Here is a 12,579-nt window from a genome sequence, read left to right as displayed (position 1 = left end):
TTGCTTCTTGATGCCAACATCAAATATTAGTGGCTCGAGTTTCGACTAAACTCATGTTATGATTAGGCTGTCACACAATCCTCTCACTACATCAAGGTACTCTCAACTCTTTGAGTAAGATGCACCTGACCTATCTTAACAACTGTTGTTTCAGGGTCAACATAATATTCTTTCACTATTATGGAAACTTGATACAATATTTTATGATCTCTCATGTGTACTTCTTTATGTAAACCAACATTTGTCAATTATAAATACTTGATTTTCTCCTGAGTTGAAAAAGTATACTGCTTTTGGGTAGCCTACAGATAGACATACTGTTTAAACAATGTTCCAAATCCTTAAGGTTCAACACTAACATATGTGTCGACCTTTTTCAAAATTTATGAAATATGTAAACATCCTTTACTTGTCATAAACAAACTTTATGACCCTCTCCACATCTCATATGGAGTTTCAAAAACTTCTTAATGGAATGATGTTCAAAAGAGTATATAACAGTCATTACAGTCACTACTGTGTATCCCCAAAACAATTTAGGCAACTGAGTAAAAGGCTCATCTAACAACCAAACCATGTCTAACAAGGTTCTGTTTTTCTTCCTGATACACCGTCCTGCCGAGGCACTAGGTGTAGAGAACTGTTACTGGATTCCAAATTCTATCAAATAGTCTTGGAAATTTTAGCTTCTCTATATTTTTTTACCTCGATCTGATTGAAATGTCTTAATTATTTTACCTAATAAGGTTTAATACACCTTGAACTTTTCAAGTATTTTAAACTTATGATTTAGGTAAATATAACTTTACTTTGAATAATCATCATAAAGACCGATGAAATATGAAAACTCTCTTTGTGCCTTGATATTCATCGGACCATATAGATCTGAATGTTCGAGCTCTAAGGGTTATTTTGGCGCTTTAAAATCTTTTGGTCATCTTATGTAACGACCCGACCCCCTAGGACTCAAGTTAGACCATTACTAACGCATGCTTACATGTAAGTTACAATGACATTCTTTTTATAATGAAATAAATACTAAATAAATGAACCCCTCAGGACTAAAGCTAGGCCATTACTAACGCATGCATGCATGTAAGTTAAAACGACATTCTTTTTATAATGAAATAAATGCTAAATAAATTAGATAACTAAAAAGATTTGCATTAAATTCAAATACTTAAATTCAAAGGATAGGGTACCCATGAATCATGAAAAGAAACAAATAATTCTAAAAATAAAACTTAAACGGTAGTCTCAAATCTCAAAACTGAAAATGTAAAACATAATATAAACATTAAAATATGAGCGGAAGCATGTAAACTAGTCCCCGGTGGCTCGATCAATGATTCCTCTTATCAGTCGCCGGTGCATCTCTATCCTTACTTGAAACAACATGAGAAAGAATGAGTATAAAAGTTCTCAGTAAGTAACCCCACTACTGGGGTCAAGCTAGACATCTATGTCCTCTAGATGCCTACCTCTGGTGGAACATAAATACTCCTTTAGTCCTCATGGGACTCATACATGAATAACTGATTTTGTTCTGATTGTAGTTAAGTATACTCACTACCTTTAGTAAATCCCGTAGGACTCATAACCTCTGGTGAATCCCGAAGGAAACCACGACCTCTAGTGAATCCTGAAGAAAACACAACATTTCGTGGGCATCTAACTAATCAGTGAGGACACTATAACAATCTCAACATACAAGTATCATAATATGATTTTATAACATACATATACATCTCAACATCATAGTTCTACAACATATATATACATCTCATCATCATGACTCTATAACATACGTATACGTCTCAATATCCTCAGATCAAATACAATCTCATGGAATCAACTATTATCTCATGCTAGCATTCAGGTATCTATATGCGCATTTAATCTTTCAGATCCTCATATGAAAACATACATCGATTATACTATACTATGAGTCTGTCATGCTCTCAAATTATGATGCTAGCATATATCTAGTGCCTGGCCCGTGGGAAATTTCTAGTAGTAAGATTATTTACCTTAAATCGCAAGTCCAAATATTTCCCTCAAAGTAACTACTCGATAATGAAACTCAAATTAAACCTACAACATAAACCCAACATTTAATTCACACTAAGGCCTGATTCCACCCATCAATTCATACAATCAACCCCAAAATAATTTACCTAAAGTGTGGCTTGATCAACGGTCACTTTCAAGCTTTAGCTCCAAAATCTCCACTAAATTCCACAAAGAAGAACAACCTCTAATTCTGATGGAAAACGACCTTAAACCTTCTAAGTATAATAGTCAAGTCAATACTTAATCCAATCATTAGTGGGTGTCGGAAGATCAACCTCAAGAACCACAAATGTTACCAAATTTCTTGTCGGGAACGAACTCGAACTCGCTAAACATCATGTTGCGCACTTCAAACTACTCCAATATTGTATCTAAATTCCAAATATAATAGATATCAACCAAAAGGAAATCCAAAAATTTAATGGACAAACAAAAACCTTCGAAACTCAACCAATCTAACCTAAAAACTTACCAACACTTGTCGAAATCACTTCAAATCTTCTAGAAAACATTCTTAGCACTTCTTAAATTAAAATCTAGGACCAACTATTATGGGTAAACATTAAATTCAAGTCAACCTTATCTGGTAAGCGAGGTAGAACAACAACCCAAAGAAAAAATTCACGAATAACTTACCAATCATGCTCAAACCTTCTTGCACAGGGTGATAATTCCTCTTTAAGACATCAAATCTAACCTAAACAGATCTGATGGAACCTAAGACGGTGACAAGGCTGGGTGGCACTGAATGAACGCGGACGACGAGGTGGATCTGGTCGCGTCGACGCACAGAGGGGCACACGGTGGAGGAGGTATGCAGCAGCGCGACTGTAGTGCATATCGGCAACTGAGGCGGCTGATAGCACACGCTGCTCGCGGATCAGGGGCGGCGGCTTATGGGTGCTGGGCTCGATCGAACGACAAACAGTTTCAGAGGGGTTCTGGTCTTTCGAAAGGGTGAGGAAGAGACGCGAAGGGGGGTTTCGGTTAGGGAGGCGCACGAGGAAAAAGAAAGGGAATTGAGAGAGAAAAAGAAAAAGAAAAAGAAAGAGAAAAAAAGAAAAAGAAAATGAAAGAATAAGAATAAGAATAAAAACAAAATATATTTTATTTTATTTTATTTCTTAATCCACATAAATTCTTTAAATTCCCTCCCTTTCAAAAAAGAAAAAAAATTAACTTCTGCCATTCATTCCCAACGTAAATAATTTTCCAATGTTAATAATTAAATTCCCGTAATTACGCTTAAAAGTCAAAAATTCCAAAAATGCCCCCAATTAAAGGAAATTACTGAAATTACATTACTAACAAAATATGGGGCGTTACATCTTATCTCCAAGATAAGACACACATAGTGTTAAAAGGTTGTCTTCTAACTTATTTAGATGACCACTTTTAACCTTCTTCTTAATTCCAATAAGACTTATGTGACCAAATTTTTAATTTACAAAAGATAAGTACTTTGAAGAAACCCTTCCTTTTGTTTTTTAGCCATTTTAAATATCTGAATATTTTAAAATGGCATTCGCCTTGGTTGGTTTTAACATAGAAGTTGTTTTATAATAGAACAAATAAAGATACTTCTTTTGTTAATGAACACTTTATTTATGACAAAAGATACTTTTGTACAAATGTTCTTACAAAAGATAGATACAAAACTTTTTATTACATTAACAAGAAGTACATAGATCCATATTTTGATTAGAACTTCAGGAACTCCCACTGATTTGTTTGAGATAACCTCCCTTGTTCACAACCCCGAGAGTTATCTCTTCTCATGAAAGCATCCTTCAGAAACTAATTTCATTGTTTTGCTTTTTCTGCTTTCTTTTCCGCAAGTTACTTTGGGTAGTTTCTCTTCCAGTGCCTATCTTCGTTGCAGAAGAAATACTTTCCTTTGTCTGCAACTTTAGCTTTGCCTTTGAGGTCAGTGGGAGTTTTTCTTTTCCCTTTACTCTTTTTCATCTAAAGACTTTGTTAACAGATGAAGAAGAATCAAACTTTATCTAAGAGGACGATCCTCTTCTATCTCCAGTGGCAACATTTACCTCTGCTTCCAATTCCTTAGTTTTCAAAAGGGACTCAAAAGTCTATAGCTCATTGAGAAGAGTGGTCAAGTTGTATTCTATTTTGTTCATCATCGTATTGGTGCAAAACTGTAAGAAGCTCTTCAGAAGAGACTCTAGAATAGAACTTACCTGACTTTTCTCGTCTATGACAGCTTCATTTACTTATGCCACATTGAAATAGACCATCATGTCCAAGACGTGTTCTCTAACGGAGACCCTTCTTTCATATGGTAGTTATAAAAATATTTGATGGCATCATGTCTAAGGGAGAAGGACAGCTGTCCAAACATCTTCCGCAAAGATTCCATAACCTCTTTAGCGGTATGCATGCGATCGTGTTTCTTAGCCAAAACATTAGATATGCTGGCAAGAATATAGGCTCGTGCTTTTTCATTTTCCTTTATTTACTTGTCATATACTTCCCGAACAGTTCAGTTTGCATTTAAGCTAGGATTTGGAGGACATTCCTCAGTTAAAACGAACCTTAAATCATTTATTACCACTATCGTATTCAAATTCGATTTCTGTTGGGAACGTCCTAGAACTTAAAATTCGAAAATTTTGTGTTACATTCTATTTATCAATAAAATATTATTGAATATCTTATTTGATAAAGTTGTTGATATTTCATTCTATTATGAAAATACAATAAACATATCCATGGCTATAGTATGAATACTTTAACTTTATGTAGTGACATAAACTGGATCAAGTTAGTATATAGCCTAAATGGTCTATAAGTATATAGATGAAATTGGGTATCTCATCCTAGTAACACTATTGGATGCGACCCATTTTGTATAGGTAATACAAATGATGTGATTCACATATCATTCATGTAGAGATATGTGAGTGAGGGTATCCTATGCAATGAGTTTGCATAAAGACTGGACCATGAGATAGTCACTTTTCTTTATAACAACCGTTTATTGTTAAAACTGACTATTTTATACTAAAGTAACCTAGGATAACTCGATCTTAATCCTGAGCTAGCTATGAACTCCTGTTTATTCGGGATTGTTCTTTGATCTGCATGGGTGAGAGTAGTCCAATAACACTGCTCAATAAACCTTCCATTTTAGGGATAAGACCGGATAAATAGCTGGGGATATAGCCCTGCAAGATGGAATTCACTCCTACCCATTTTTAGGTTAGCAGATAGGTTGTTCTTTAAATGTTGATTCCAAGTCATGAACAAATAGGGCCCCACCTTCTTATGATAGAGAGGGACATGATTCATAAGTGGTATTATGAATCATTTGTTTATTATAGGGTCAGTGGGAACTTAAGGAACAAGATGTATTTACATGGATAAAACGGTAATTTTGACCCAACTATAAATACGAACAACCTGTGAAGGATCGTCTTATTGATTATGGTTAACATGGACAGAAATACATCGAAAGTGAGGAAAGTGAAACTATCGAGCTATAGTGGTATGTCTTAATGGTTAACGAAAAGTAATTAATTTGATTTAATGTGAAGCCGCTAAATAAACAGTATGGCTACGAAAATTCTTGGTTGACTTAGAAGTAGTTCCAGATATGCACCTACCCATCACATTGTATTGTGACAATAGTGGTGTTGTTGCAAACTCCAAAGAACCAAGGAGTCACAAACGTGAAAAACATATTGAGAGAAAGTACATCTCATCAGAGAGATAGTACACCAAGGAGACGTGATCGTCACGAAGATAGCCCTGAAGACAACCTTGTTGATCCATTTACGAAGGTCCTCTCAGCTAAAGTCTTCGAGGGCCACTTGGTTAGACTAGGACTCCAAGCAACGAAATCTAGGATAAGTGGGAGAATATCTATGGTATTAGAGATGCCTTAGTTTATTGTATTTTCCTTTATGTTTCTCAACATTGAATTGTATATATTTATTCTTACTGGAGTTTTAGTCCAAGTGGGAGATTGTTGGAAATGTCCTAGAACTCGTTGTTCGTAAATTTTGTGTTAAACATTCTATTTATCAATAAAATATTATTTAGTATCTTATTCGATAAAGTTGTTGATATTATATTCTATTATGAAGATCCAATAAACATATCCATGACTATAGTATGAATACTTTGATTTTACGTAGTGACATAAACAGGATCAAGTTAATAGTATATAGCCTAAATAGTCTATAAGTATATGGATGAAATTGAGTATCTCATCCTGGTAACACTATTGGATGTGACCCATTTTGTACAAGTAATACAAATGATGTGATTTATAGATCATTCATGTAGAGACATGTAAGTGAGGGCATCCTATGCAATGAGTTTTCATAAAGACTGGACCACGAAATAGTCATTTTTCTTTATAACGACCGTTTACTGTTAACTGACTATTTCATACTAATGTAACTTAGGATAACTCGATCTAAATCCTGAACTAGCTATGAGTTCTTGTTTATTCAGGATTTTCATTTGATCTGCATGAGTGAGAGTAGTCCAACAACTTCACTCATATCCGTTTTTAGATTAACAGATAGGTTGTTCTTTTAAGTGCCGATTCCAAGTCTTGAACAAATGGGACCTCGTCTTCTCATGATATAGAGGGACATGATTCATAAGAGATATTATGAATTAGTTGTCCATTAGAGGGTCAGTGGGAAGTTAAGAAACTGGATGTATTTACAGGGGTAAAATGGTAATTTTGACCCAGTTGTAAATACGAACAACCTGTAAATGATCGTCTTACTGATTATGGTTAACATAGACAAAAATACATCTATAGGGAGAAGAGTGCAACTATCAATCTATAGTGGTATGTCTTGATGATTAACGAAAGATAATTAATTTTGTTTAAAGAGTTTAAGCAATTAATTACAAATCGTTGGAGCTCATGATTTGTAGGTCCAATAGGTTCTTCTACTAGCTCATAAATTGAAATAATGAATTAAGTAATTGATTGGATGAATTTTGAATTTAGGGTTATGAATTTGAAATGTTCAAATTCAGTTTTAGGGTTTATCTATATTTTAATCGAAATTAAAATGAGATTGGAGAATCAATTACTATTTAAATTATGATTTAAATATTGATTATATGAATTTAAATCGTATTGGTGGAATTGATGTTTTATTAATTTAATATTAAGATATTAAATTAATTAAATTAGTTATATTTAAATTAATTAATTTTGAATTAATTATATAAAATTAAATTTTAAATAAAATAGTTTTATTTAAAATGAAAAATCAATTTTTTGATTTTTTTTTTTTTTGAGTTAGTGGTTTTTTTCCAAAACAATTGGAAAAATCCACTAACTTCACAAAGGTGTATTATCACTAAATTCCACTGTTAACTCTTCAATCAATACCAAGTAGGAACTGTCCTACATGCAACCATCTTCTAATGCATAGTTTAAGGCTATACAATGAAGCTTCATGCATGGAAAAGAGAAGGAGACTGAGTCCTTTATCCTTACTGTTGTAAAACTGAAACCTACTCCACCCTCACTAGTTCATCTTCAATTCATCTTGATTAGAGTGTTTCCACCACACATTCCTTCTTGAGCATAGTTGAGAGATCTTGTTGGTGGTCTATCTGAAGAATCCAGCTCAAATTTGTGGAAATTCTATTGAAATAATGAAGAGAACTACAAAGGTATTTTCATGTTCAAACCCTCTTTTGAAAACTTCATGAGTAGCATGTTCAAAACTCAAATTAAATGTAGTTTAAGTATTTATTGATCCTAAATTCTTCTATTGCATGTTATATTACTCCAATTTTCATGTAGCATAATTGTCCCTAGTAAGTTTATCAGAAGCCAACAACTGAATTAATGAGCTAGTCATTCTGAAAATATAAACAAATTATATTAGTGAATTTCTTTCAAATCAAATCATATTTTAGCAAAGTAATAACATATCCAAATTTCATTATTTTATTTACAACAATACTATAATGAGTTAGAATAAGTGCTATCGAGGGACAGTTAAATACTCCTTCACTAAAGTAAGACATTCTTGACTAAATACTATCTCTAGAATAACTCATATTCCGATAGTTATTTAGTTACCGTTTTCGGTCAAGAACTTACTAACACTTAGTAATTCTTTAAGTGTAACCCTCCATTTTCAGAAGGGAGCGAACATCATCGTCGTTCCTTATGTATTGTGGAGGGGCTTTGTATTTAAGCTTTATATTTAACTCTCAATATAAGATCGAACTCTGAATAAATGACATTTGTAACCTTGTAATGTGAGATTTAACTTCTTCATACTTCAATGTAATAGGCACAATGATTCTTGTCAATTTGCCTGTAACATATGAACTTTCATTCTCATCCTAATCACCTCTATGTTGAATAAGTAGATACTTTTCTGTCATCCTACAAAACAAGAGAACATTTGTTATTAAATTGTACAAGCAATTGAAGTGTGCTCTCGCTCTCTCTCACTCTTGTTCTATCTTTTGCTCTCTCTCTTTTTACTCCCGTCTTCGATTTAAATCTCTCAAAACTCTAAACCCAAATGATTTCTCGCTCTCACTCTCCTAATACAAAATTTTGTAATGCTCAATTCCTACCTTTCTAGAAATAACACAACAAAAATAATGAAATAAACACCCAAATAATGAAACACCATTCTAGAAAACTTGTTCCATTTTGAAAAAGCCCTATCTTGGAAATCCTCATTCGAAAAAACTCCGTTCAACAAAAACACCATCGAAAACTATGGAAGTAATCACCGTTGAAATGGAGTTTAGAATTTAAAGAAATCACCATTGTATTATATTTAGGTATTATTGATTTGAGACTTCAGTCGTGAAAATTGTCAAATCATTCGTACACTGACGAGCAATCACATCAAACCGAGAAATTTAAAGTGAGAGCGAGAGTGTTTGACCAGCCGAGAACGAGACTTATAACTTGAGGCACTTGTGAGGGCAATTTACGTAATCTGATACGACGATGATGTTAGCAGAGAGTCAATTGACATTATTTTAAAAAAATTGATCATTTGACATTTTGAGTCTAGAAAATGGGTGATCCGTATAAATTTTCAAAAAGGTGGTATATGGTTTTTTCCTTTTTTTTTAGAAAAAAACTTTCTTATATATGCAAAGTAAGGTTTTTGGTTCTACTTTAAGGTAATATCATGCCTTCAAAAGGGTTTCAAGAGTTCATCTAGGCAGAGGGCTAATTTTAGGCCGAATATCTATCCCCTAAACAAGGCCACTCTTGGGACAACTGCCATAAACAAAGAATGGCCTCAATTTCGGCATCTTCCCCATAAGTTTGAAACTCTCCTAACTCAATTTTGAACCAACCATCAGATCTCATGCTTGGCTACTCAATCTCCGACATTCTATTCTTACATTGATTTCTCGCTGCCCACGGTCCAAACTGGTGCAACCAATGCAGGTTCTCCTAGTAAAGGTCCAAACAAACATTCTTAATACGACATTCATTGCCAAAAATTCCCAATATGGCCTCCATAGGATCAAAATCGGATCCATAATATTTAAGTGTCTTCATCTTAAACACAAAGTAAGCAGCATAAGTTGTTGTAGGAGACAACATTCCACAACTTATCTTTCCACATATTTTATACCACTATACCTCGAGTAGCACGACTACCTCTCCAAACCTGTTTCTCGCGCCCACATTAAAAGGTAAGGTGTTAGAATAGAGAAGAGAAAAAACAGAATAAAGAATGTGATTTGGGCATTGAGAAAATCTCATACACTTATAACCTTGACACCTAATGAGGTTTCCATTTCCAATAGGAAAAGATATGGGTGTTCTTGAAAAAGTTAGGGAAGAAATGAAAACACCAGAGTTACGTGGAAAACCCTAGACCAAGGAGAAAAAACCACGATAAGAGTTTTTTATTTTTAATTCAGATACACAGTACAAGAACAGGTATAAATAACCAAACAATGAGAAAACTTAGACTGATAAAAGACAAAAACGCCCTTAGGGCTAAAATATAATTTCAACACTCCCCCTCAAGTTGGGGCGTAGATGTCAATGAGACCCAACTTGCTAATACAGGTGTCAAAAGTTTGTCTAGGTAAGGAAAACCAAGAAAATACTATATCAGTATTGTCAACAGCCTATATTGATGATGGTGAGAACATCTGCAACTTGTTGACTAGACGGAATAAGGAATGCAAATGCTACCATTATCCAGTTTTTCTTTGATGAAGTGTCAGTCAATCTCAACGTGTTTGGTTCTATCATGTTGAACCGGATTGTTTGCAGTATTATGGCAACCTTGTTATCGTAGTAAAGTCTCATCGGGTCATGACTTTCTTGATGTAGATCTACTATAACCTTCTTTAACCAAATCTCTTCACATATACCCAAGCTCATCGCCCTGTATTCAGCTTCAGCACTGCTTCTAGCCACGACGCCTTGCTTCTTACTTCTCCAGGTAACTAAGTTTCCCCACACAAAAGTACAGTATCTTGAGGTAGATTTCCTATCTGTAACAGAACCGGCCCAGTCAGAATCTATATAGGCCTTGATACACCTTTTATCATGCTTTCTGAAAACCAAGCCCTTTCTAGGAGAAGACTTCAGATACCTCAGGATCCATGTGTCTTTCATACGGGGCCTGTATGAACTGACTGACCAAGCTAACTGCATATGATATATCAGGTTTGGTATGTGACAGATATATCAGTTTCCCCACAAGCCGTTGATCTCTCTTTGTTTATAGGAACATCATCTGCTGACTCTATCAAATTGAGGTTGGCTTCTACAGGTGTATCTGCAGGTTTACACCCTGTCATTCTAGTCTCTCTCAACAAATCGAGTGTGTATTTCCTCTGAGACACTGAGATCCCTTCCGTTGATCTTGTTACCTCCATTCCTAGGAAATATGTCAAGGTACCGAGATCTTTTATCTCAAACTCATCTGCCATTCGTCGTTTCAACCTGTCAATGTCTGTTGAATCATCTCCTGACAGTATGATATCGTCAACATAGATAATCAAGATTGCTATTTTTCCTGGTGCTGACTTCTTAGTGAACAAGGTGTGATCTGAATGCCCTTGAACAAACCCCTGAGATTTAACAAAGGTGGTGAATCGATCGAACCAAGCTCTAGGGGACTGCTTTAGGCCATACAAGCATTTTTTTAATTTGCACACCTGATTGTTGAACTGTGCTTCAAAACCTGGAGGTGGGCTTATATAAACCTCTTCTTCCAGTTCACCATTCAGGAAAGCATTTTTCACATCCAACTGATGGAGGGGCCAGTCTTGATTAACAGTCACGGAGAGGAGAACACGAATAGTGTTAAGTTTTGCCACAGGTGAGAAGGTTTTTGAGTAATCCACTCCATATGTCTGAGTGAATTCTTTTGCAACCCATCTGGTCTTATATTTGTCGAGAGTTCCATCTGACTTGTATTTGATAGTAAAAACCCACTTACACCCTACGGTTTTGTGACCTCTCGGAAGACTAACTAAATCCCACGTTTTATTAGTCTCAAGGGCCCGCATTTCCTCCATAATTGCACATCGCCATTCAAAAATTTCCAGAGCCTTGTGCATATTGCTTGGAATTATCACATTATCCAGGCTGGTGGTGAAAGCTCTAAATCTCGTAGACAGGTTACTGTAAGACAAGAAGCTTGTCATAGAGTGTTTGGTGCACGACCTAGTACCTTTTTGCAGAGCTATCGGTAAATCGAAGGTAGCATCAACCTCAATCTCATTGATCTTGTCAACCTGTTGATTTGTACCCAACTGTTGTTCATTTCCAATCCCCTGAGCACCATTTGGCGCTTCACTACTGCCATCATCCCTGATTTCATTGCCATCATCCCTGACTTCGCCCGAGTACCATATATCACCTTCAACATACTCATTGTCATTATGACTAGGGGTACCTTGAACCTAATCCGGTTCCGATTCTGACTCTTGAACACCTTCTAGCGAAGCAACAGGAGAAACAATTTCGGGAACTATTTCCTTTCGGAGATGCTTCCTATAGTAAGTTATCCAAGGCACTTATTTTGTAGGGAGGATAGGCTCATTTGTTTCAGGGATAGGTTCGTTAAACAAGTTTAAGGGAATAAAGTAGGTGGAAGTGTTAGCCTCTTCACTCGAAGTCTCCCCCTAAAGAGGACTAATGGGAAAGAAGGGCTTGTCCTCTAGAAATGTGATGTCCATGGTGACAAAATTCTTTCGAGAGGAAGACTGAAAGCACTTGTAGCCCCGTTGATGGAGTGGATACCCAACAAAGACACATTTCTGGGCCCTATGAGCAAATTTACTTTGGTGAGGACCATGGTTATGGACGAAAACGGTGCACCCAAAAACCCTAAGAGGAACATCAGGGAAAAGGCGAGTGGACGAGATGGATTCTTTAAAATGCTCTAAGGAGGTTTGGAATTTGAGCACACAGGAGGGCATCTAATTTATGAGATGAGTTACAATAAGAACAGAATGGCCCCTTAGATACGAGGGTAAGGATGTAGGTAT

At 35.5% G+C, this 12,579-nt stretch overlaps 1 long non-coding RNA gene across 1 annotated transcript; it reads right to left on the bottom strand.

Annotated features, from left to right (window-relative positions):
- Positions 1–1,143: 1,143 nt before the first annotated feature.
- LOC120070590 (uncharacterized) lies at positions 1,144–3,164 on the bottom strand. The gene is made up of 2 exons (XR_005479992.2): positions 2,710–3,164; positions 1,144–1,642 (listed from the first exon to the last, which is right to left on the bottom strand). It is a non-coding gene; the product is annotated as an uncharacterized LOC120070590 (long non-coding RNA).
- Between the last annotated feature and the right edge of the window lie 9,415 nt (positions 3,165–12,579).

The sequence above is a fragment of the Benincasa hispida genome, chromosome 2 (genome assembly GCF_027475165.1).
Source record: "Benincasa hispida cultivar pf3 chromosome 2, pf3_genome.v1.1, whole genome shotgun sequence".
NCBI lineage: Eukaryota > Viridiplantae > Streptophyta > Magnoliopsida > Cucurbitales > Cucurbitaceae > Benincasa > Benincasa hispida.
Note: the sequence above shows the minus strand (reverse complement) of the source record. Positions and strands in the feature narration are given on the sequence as shown.